Here is a 9,837-nt window from a genome sequence, read left to right on the forward strand (position 1 = left end):
CTTTGAATTTAAAATATTATTTTCTGTGCGGCCGTTTATCAAAAAATTGAGAGATGGCCAGTCGTCGGCTTCTGCCCCCATGCCACTAGTGCTGGGGTGTTCGGGATAAACCTGAGCGCTCTTTTTCCCATATTTGGGTCCTTCGAGGGAGGCGCTCAGCACAACGAACCAGGCAATCGGACTATAATGCTTGAACACGCTCACTTAGCCATAGAACTTTATAATTTTAAATTTCGGCGAAGCCCCTAGTTCGGAAGACCGAGTTCGGGGCGCTATCCACGCCTTGGCCGGACAAATCTGGCTCCTCGCTCGAAGCGGCATAAGTCTTTAAGGACTCGAAAAACCTCTCGAACAGCGACCGGTCTCTCGCCTCATCATGACAGTCAGTTTTAGCTTTCTCCACTGAGGTTCTTAACCCAGCTCAACCGGGGCACAATCGCAGTGGTTCTCCTAGTGCTACCTTAGCCGATATAGCGGAACGTAAGGCACCAAAACATAGGAGCCGGGCAAACCCAACTATTGACCCAAATCATGATTCGGAGCCGATGCATATAGTGCTATAAGTTCGGGGTGCCGCACTTGTGAAAGTGTACGGACTTCTCACACCATATTAAAGGGTACTGAAGCCCCTGGCGTACTTGCCGTACCATAGTGTACGGGTGCAACATGTCATTAATGAACATATATAAAAGAGAGTAATGCAGAAAATAGACAAAAGCTATGCATTGTTTATATAAAAGCTGCTGTCAGAGCAGAACGATACAAGTGGTATTATAAGGTAAAGATATTGGACTATTTAACATGTCCTAGCCAGGGGCATGCCGCGGAATTGTATTCAAAACAGGTATATTGCTCGTAATAGAGACCACCTGGGGGTTCCATAATGCGGCATGGCTTGTCTGCCTCCCTGGATCTTGCATCGTTTGTGCGGCAGTCGAATTGCCGAACAGGTCGTCCGAAGTATGGAGTCCTGAAAGTAAGAAAAAAATTAAAAAAAGAATCCGGCAGCCCCTAGTACGTTTTAAGCCGTATTTTGGGCGTGCCGTTATTGTGCCCCTTCCCCTGTGCCCATGGTATTTCAAGGGCGTAGTTATGTACGCGAGGTACTGGTTCCGCTATGTCGCGAAAGCTGGGGTTGGGGCCGCATTGCTACGCTTGCTCAGAGTGTGCCAGGCGGTCCTGCTGTGGGTTACTCCGGGCGCGCTTGGCAGTGTCTGACTTTTTAATGGCCGGACTGGAGAATTTCCTGAGAAGGCTACTTTGTACCTCCACTGCGAGAGCCGCGTATGCTCCTCGGTACGGAGGGAGCGTTCGGTGTTTCCGTTGACCGTAATTACTCCTCGAGGGCCTGGCATCTTGAGCTTGAGATATGCGTAGTGCGGCACCGCATTGAACTTTGTGAATGCGGTTCGTCCGAGCAGGGCGTGATAGCCACTGCGAAACGGGACTATATCGAAGATTAACTCTTCGCTTCAGAAATTGTCCGGGGATCCGAAGACCACGTCAAGTGTTACTGAGCCTGTACAGTTGGCTTTACACCTGGTATAACGCCTTTAAAGGTCGTTCTTGTGGGCTTAATCCTTGAGGGATCTATGCCCATTTTCCGCACTATATCCTGATAAAGCAGGTTCAAGCTGCTGCCGCCGTCCATGAGGACTCTTGTGAGATGAAATCCATCGATGATTGGGTCGAGAACCAATGCGGCGAAGCCGCCATGACGGATGCTAGTGGGATGGTCCCTTCGATCAAAAGTGATCGGGCAGGAGGACCATGGGTTGAACTTTGGGGCGAATGGCTCTATCGCGTATATGTCCCGTAGCGCACGCTTCCGCTCCCGCTTGGGAATGTGGGTTGCGTATATCATGTTCACCGTCCGCACTTGTGGGGGAAAGCCCTTATGTCCATTGTTGTTCGGCGGCTTGGGCTCCTCGTCGTCGCTGTGCAGCCCCTTGTCTCTGTTTTCGGCCCTTAACTTGCCTGCCTGCTTGAACACCCAACAACCCCTGTTAGTGTGATTGGCTGGCCTTTCGGGGGTGCCATGTATCTGGCACAAGCGATCGAGTATTCGGTCCAAACTGGACGGGCCCTGAGTATTCTTTTTGAATGGCTTTTTCCGCTGACCGGATTTATAGCCTTTGAATCCGGCATTGACTGCCGTGTCTTCATTGCTGTCGCTGTTAACGCGGCGTTTTTGCTTATTCCGACGTGTCCTGCCACTTTTGTCCTTGGTATCCAAATTACCAGGGTTCTTTGATAAGTTGTTACTGCGAGCTAGCCAGCTGTCTTCTCCCGCGCAAAAAGTGGGTCATGAGTGTCGTGAGGGCTGCCATGGATTTCGGTTTTTCCTGTCCCAGGTGCCGGGCAAGCCACTCGTCGCGGATGTTATGCTTGAAGGCTGCTAGGGCCTCTGCGTCCGGACAGTCGACTATCTGGTTTTTCTTTGTTAGGAACCGTGTCTAGAATTGTCTGGCCGATTCCTCTGGCTGCTGAATTATGTGGCTTAAGTCGTCGGCATCCGGCGGTCGCACGTAAGTGCCCTGGAAGTTGTCGAGGAATGCGGCTTCCAGGTCCTCCCAAGAACCGATTGAGTCTGCTGGCAAGCTGTTGAGCCAATGCCGGGCCGGTCCTTTAAGTTTGAGCGGGAGGTATTTGATGGCGTGTAGATCGTCGCCGCGTGCCATGTGGATGTGAAGGAGATAATCCTCGATCCATACCGCCAGATCTGTTGTGCCATCGTATGATTCGATGTTTACGGGTTTGAAACCCTCTGGGATTTTATGATCCATTACTTCATTCGTGAAGCATAGCGGGTGTGCGGCGCCTCTGTACTGGGCTATATCACGACGCAGCTCGGAAGAGCTATGTCTGTTGTGTTCGGCCCGGCCAGATTTGTTGTATCCGGAGTGAAGATCATTGTCACGTGCCGTAGGGCGCCTGCGCGATCCTTAGATCGATCTTGTTTGTCTTGCCTTATCCTCCAGTATGTCTCGCAGGTCGGGCGCATTTTCTCGTGCCTTAGTTGAGCGGCGTCGGGGCATGGCTTGGGTGGAGGGCCGAGAGGCCTCTCTGTCGCGGCCGCGAGGTGGCCGGTCTGCCATGTCATGCGCTGGTGATGTAGGTGCTTCCTCCTCTGATCGGGGTAGCGGCCTGCGCTTCGGGTAACTCTTGGAGGGGCGTTCGAGTTCATACTCTTCGGCCGCAAGGACTTCAGTCCATCTGTCAGCTAGCAAATCTTGGGCAGCTCTAAGCTGTTGCTGCTTTTTCTTGAGGCTGTTTGCCGTGGCTAAAAGCCTGCGTTTAAAACGCTCTTGTTCGGCGGGGTCTGATGGTATGACGAATTTGTCGTCATCGAGGCTTGCCTCGTCTTCGGAGGGAGGCGTATAGTTATCATCCTCGACCTCTCGGTCTGCCGCTCTCTCATGAGGGCTGGCTTCTCCATCTTCCTGTGCCGAATCTTGCTGAGGTGGGTGTTCTTCGGTGCTATCCAGGGTAGTATTATCTCCCGTGCCAGAATCACCGTTTTTGCTTTGGCGGGATTTAGAGCGGCGCCGCTGACGCCGGCGCTTTGGCTGTTTCTTGGGGGCGTCATCCCCCACTGTTCCATCGCCATCTCCATCTTTTGGAGTATCCACCATATATATGTCATATGACGAGGTGGCCTTCCAGCGCCCTACAGGTGCTGGTTCCTGTTCGTCTCCTACATCGTCGTCCATGCCGTCGATGTCTTCGGAGCTGAAGTCAAGCATGTCGGTTAGATCGTCGACAGTGGCTACAAAGTGGGTGGTGGCTGGGCTTTGAATTTCCTCATCGTCCGTATCCCACCCTCGCTGACCGTAGTCCGGCCAGGGCTCTCCTGATAAAGAGAGAGACTTAAGAAAATTCAGGATGTCGCCAAAAGGCGAATGCTGAAAGATGTCCGCGGTGGTGAACTCCATTATCGACGCCCAATCGGATTCGATCGGCAGGGGCACGGGGAGCTCGGAGTTCAGAGAGGAATCCAGCTTCTCGGAGTCATGGGCCATGCGGAGTGCGGGGCTGGAGTTCGGCTCGATCGCCTCTGAGATCGTAGCCCCTGAGGCAGCGTCCAACCGCTGATCCTCGATCGACGCAGTAGGCTCCGAATCGATGGTCGGAACCGATGCGTGGGCGGCCTCCAAGGCGCTGTTCGGCGGCAGAGCTACATCATGCCCATCGAGACAGTGCGGCGCGCTTGGCTGTGGCTCGAATCCGTCGAAGATCAAGTCCCCGTGGATGTCAGCCATGTAGTTTAGGCTTCCAAACCTGACCTGATGGCCAGGGGCGTAGCTTTTGATCTGCTCAAGGTGGCCGAGCGAATTGGCCCGCAGAGCGAAGATCTGTCCGGGGAGCAAAGTCTCACCCTGGACCGCATCGTTGTTGATGATCAAAGGAGCCATCGGGCCTAAAGGTGACGACACAGAGGAACCCTCAATGAAAGCACCAATGTCGGTGTCAAAACCGGTGGATATCGGGTAGTGGGTCCCGAACTGTGCGTCTAGGCCGGATGGTAACAGGAGGCAGGGAACACGATGTTTTACCCAGGTTTGGGCCCTCTTGATGGAGGTAAAACCCTACGTCCTGCTTGATTAATATTGATGATATGGGTAGTACAAGAGTAGATCTACCACGAGATCAAGGAGGCTAAACCCTATAAGCTAGCCCATGGTATGATTGTTGTGTATGGAGTTGATTGCCTACGGACTACAACCCTTCGGTTTATATAGACACCGGATAGGGTTAGGGTTACACAGAGTCGGTTACAATGGTAGGAGATCTTGAATATCCGCATCGCCAAGCTTGCCTTCCACGCCAAGGAAAGTCCCATCCGGACATAAGACGAAGTCTTCAATCTTGTATCTTCATAGTCCAGGAGTCCGGCTGAAGGTATAGTCCGGCTACCCGAACACCCCCTAATCCAGGACTCCCTCAGAGTGGTCTTGATCTATCTCTATAGATCTTTATGCCTAATATGTAAGCAGCTTCACCGAGGTCTTTCATCGAAAAACTTTTATTCAAGTATCCCTTTATGCTATCCAGAAATTCTATATCATTTCCAATCAGTAATATGTCATCCACATATAATATCAGAAATGCTACAGAGCTCCCACTCACTTTCTTGTAAATATAGGCTTCTCCGAAAGTCTGTATAAAACCAAATGCTTTGATCACACTATCAAAGCGTTTATTCCAACTCCGAGAGGCTTGCACCAGTCCATAAATGGATCGCTGGAGCTTGCACACTTTGTTAGCTCCCTTTGGATCGACAAAACCTTCCGGTTGCATCATATACAACTCTTCTTCTAGAAACCCATTCAGGAATGCAGTTTTGACATCCATCTGCCAAATTTCATAATCATAAAATGCGGCAATTGCTAACATGATTCGGACAGACTTAAGCATCGCTACGGGTGAGAAGGTCTCATCGTAGTCAACCCCTTGAACTTGTCGAAAACCTTTCGCGACAAGTCGAGCTTTGTAGACAGTAACATTACCGTCAGCGTCAGTCTTCTTCTTGAAGATCCATTTATTCTCAATTGCTTGCCGATCATCGGGCAAGTCAACCAAAGTCCATACTTTGTTCTCATACATGGATCCCATCTCAGATTTCATGGCTTCAAGCCACTTTGCGGAATCTGGGCTCACCATCGCTTCTTCATAGTTCGTAGGTTCATCATGATCTAGTAGCATGACTTCCAGAACAGGATTACCGTACCACTCTGGTGCGGATCTTACTCTGGTTGATCTACGAGGTTCAGTAGTATCTTGATCTGAAGTTTCATGATCATTATCATTAGCTTCCTCACTAACTGGTGTAGGTGTCACTGAAACAGTTTTCTGTGATGTACTACTTTCCAGTAAGGGAGTAGGTATAGTTACCTCGTCAAGTTCTACTTTCCTCCCACTCACTTCTTTCGAGAGAAACTCCTTCTCTAGAAAGGATCCATTCTTAGCAATGAATGTCTTGCCTTCGGATCTGTGATAGAAGGTGTACCCAACAGTCTCCTTTGGGTATCCTATGAAGACACATTTCTCCGATTTGGGTTCGAGCTTATCAGGTTGAAGTTTTTTCACATAAGCATCGCAGCCCCAAACTTTAAGAAACGACAACTTTGGTTTCTTGCCAAACCATAGTTCATACGGCGTCGTCTCAACGGATTTTGACGGTGCCCTATTTAACGTGAATGCGGCCGTCTCTAAAGCATAACCCCAAAACGATAGCGGTAAATCTGTAAGAGACATCATAGATCGCACCATATCTAGTAAAGTACGGTTACGACGTTCGGACACACCATTACGCTATGGTGTTCCGGGTGGCGTGAGTTGCGAAACTATTCCACAGTTTTTCAAATGTACACCAAACTCGTAACTCAAATATTCTCCTCCACGATCAGATCGTAGAAACTTTATTTTCTTGTTACGATGATTTTCAACTTCACTCTGAAATTCTTTGAACTTTTCAAATGTTTCAGACTTATGTTTCATTAAGTAGATATACCCATATCTGCTTAAATCATCTGTGAAGGTGAGAAAATAACGATATCCGATACGAGCCTCAATATTCATCGGAACACATACATCGGTATGTATGATTTCCAACAAATCTGTTGCTCTCTCCATAGTACCGGAGAACGGTGTTTTAGTCATCTTGCCCATGAGGCACGGTTCACAAGTACCAAGTGATTCATAATCAAGTGGTTCCAAAAGTCCATCAGTATGGAGTTTCTTCATGCGCTTTACACCGATATGACCTAAACGACAGTGCCACAAATAAGTTGCACTTTCATTATCAACTCTGCATCTTTTGGCTTCAACATTATGAATATGTGTATTACTACTATCGAGATTCAATAAGAATAGACCACTCTTCAAGGGTGCATGACCATAAAAGATATTACTCATATAAATAGAACAACCATTATTCTCTGATTTAAATGAATAACCGTCTCGCATTAAACAAGATCCAGATATAATGTTCATGCTCAACGCTGGCACCAAATAACAATTATTTAGGTCTAATATTAATCCCGAAGGTAGATGTAGAGGTAGCGTGCCGACCGTGATCACATCGACTTTGGAACCGTTTCCCACGCGCATTGTCACCTCGTCCTTTGCCAGTGCCCGCTTATTCCGTAGTCCCTGTTTCGAGTTGCAAATATTAGCAACAGAACCAGTATCAAATACCCAGGTGCTACTGCGAGCTCTAGTAAGGTACACATCAATAACATGTATATCACATATACCTTTGTTCACCTTGCCATCCTTCTTATCCGCCAAATACTTGGGGCAGTTCCGCTTCCAGTGACCAGTCTGCTTGCAGTAGAAGCACTCAGTTTCAGGCTTAGGTCCAGACTTGGGTTTCTTCTCCTGAGCAGCAACTTGCTTGCTGTTCTTCTTGAAGTTCCCCTTTTTCTTCCCTTTACCCTTTTTCTTGAAACTAGTGGTCTTGTTAACCATCAACACTTCATGCTCCTTCTTGATTTCTACCTCCGCAGCTTTCAGCATTGCGAAGAGCTCGGGAATAGTCTTGTTCATCGCTTGCATATTATAGTTCATCACGAAGCTCTTGTAGCTTGGTGGTAGTGATTGGAGAATTCTGTCGATGACGCAATCATCTGGAAGATTAACTCCCAATTGAATCAAGTGATTATTATACCCAGACATTTTGAGTATATGCTCACTGACAGAACTGTTCTCCTCCATCTTGCAGCTATAGAACTTATTGGAGACTTCATAACTCTCAATCCGGGCATTTGCTTGAAATATTAACTTCAACTCCTGGAACATCTCATATGCTCCATGACGTTCAAAACGTCGTTGAAGTCCCGATTCTAAGTCGTAAAGCATGGCACACTGAACTATCGAGTAGTCATCAGCTTTGCTCTGCCAGACGTTCATAACATCTGGAGTTGCTCCAGCAGCAGGCCTGGCACCCAGCGGTGCTTCCAGGACGTAATTCTTCTGTGCAGCAATGAGGATAATCCTCAAGTTACAGACCCAGTCCGTGTAATTGCTACCATCATCTTTCAACTTTGCTTTCTCAAGGAACGCATTAAAATTCAACAGAACAACAGCACGAGCCATCTATCTACAATCAACATAAACAAGCAAGATACTATCAGGTACTAAGTTCATGATAAGTTTAAGTTCAATTAATCAAATTACTTAAGAACTCCCACTTAGATAGTCATCCCTCTAATCTTCTAAGTGATTACGTGATCCAAATCAACTAAACCATAACCGATCATCACGTGAGATGGAGTAGTTTTCAATGGTGAACATCGTTATGTTATCTACTATATGATTCACGCTCGACCTTTCGGTCTCCGTGTTCCGAGGCCATATCTGCATATGCTAGGCTCGTCAAGTTTAACCTGAGTATTCTGCGTGTGCAAAACTGGCTTGCACCCGTTGTAGATGGACGTAGAGCTTATCACACCCGATCATCACGTGGTGTCTGGGCATGACGAACTTTGGCAACGGTGCATACTCAGGGAGAACACTTCTTGATAATTTAGTGAGAGATCATCTTATAATGCTACCGTCAATCAAAGCAAGATAAGATGCATAAAAAGATAAACATCACATGCAATCAATATAAGTGATATGATATGGCCATCATCATCTTGTGCTTGTGATCTCCATCTCCGAAGCATCGTTATGATCACCATCGTCACCGGCGCGACACCTTGATCTCCATCGTAGCATCGTTGTCGTCTCGCCAATCTTATGCTTCCACGACTATCACTACTGTTTAGTAATAAAGTAAAGCATTACATCGCGATTGCATTGCATACAATAAAGCGACAACCATATGGCTCCTGCCAGTTGCCGATAACTCGGTTACAAAACATGATCATCTCATACAATAATATTCAGCATCATGCCTTGACCATATCACATCACAACATGCCCTGCAAAAACAAGTTAGACGTCCTCTACTTTGTTGTTGCATGTTTTACGTGGCTGCTACGGGCTTAAGCAAGAACCAATCTCACCTATGCATGAAAACCACAACGATAGTTTGTCAAATAGACTCCGTTTTAACCTTTGCAAGGACCGGGCGTAGCCACACTCGGTTCAACTAAAGTTGGAGAGACAGTCGCCCGCAAGCCATCTATGTGCAAAGCACGTCGAGGGAACCGGTCTCGCGTAAGCGTACGCGTAAGGTTGGTCCGGGTCATCTCGTCCAACAATACCGCCGAACCAAAGTATGACATGCTAGTAGGCAGTATGACTTGTATCGTCCACAACTCACTTGTGTTCTACTCGTGCAAATAACATCAAACCATAAAACCTAGGCTCGGATGCCACTGTGGGAACGTAGTAATTTCAAAAAATTCCAACGCACACGCAAGATCATGGTGATGCATAGCAACGAGGGGGAGAGTATGATCTACGTACCCTTGTAGATCGCAACGGAAGCGTTGACACAACGTAGAGGAAGTAGTCGTACGTCTTCTTCCCGATCCGACCGATCCAAGCACCGTTACTCCGGCACCTCCGAGTTCTTAGCACACGTACAGCTCGATGACGATCCCCGGGCTCCGATCCAGCAAAGCGTCGGGGAAGAGTTCCGTCAGCACGACGGCGTGGTGACGATCTTGATGTTCTACCGACGCAGGGCTTCGCCTAAGCACTACAACGATATGATCGAGGTGGAATATGGTGGCAGGGGGCACCGCACACGGCTAAGGAACGATCTCAATGATCAACTTGTGTGTCTAGAGGTGCCCCTGCCTCCGTATATAAAGGAGCCAAGGGGGAGGGGTGCGGCCAGCCCTATGGAGGCGCAGGAGGAGTCCTACTCCTACCGGGAGT

Source organism: Triticum urartu, unplaced genomic scaffold (assembly GCF_003073215.2).
Source record: "Triticum urartu cultivar G1812 unplaced genomic scaffold, Tu2.1 TuUngrouped_contig_645, whole genome shotgun sequence".
NCBI lineage: Eukaryota > Viridiplantae > Streptophyta > Magnoliopsida > Poales > Poaceae > Triticum > Triticum urartu.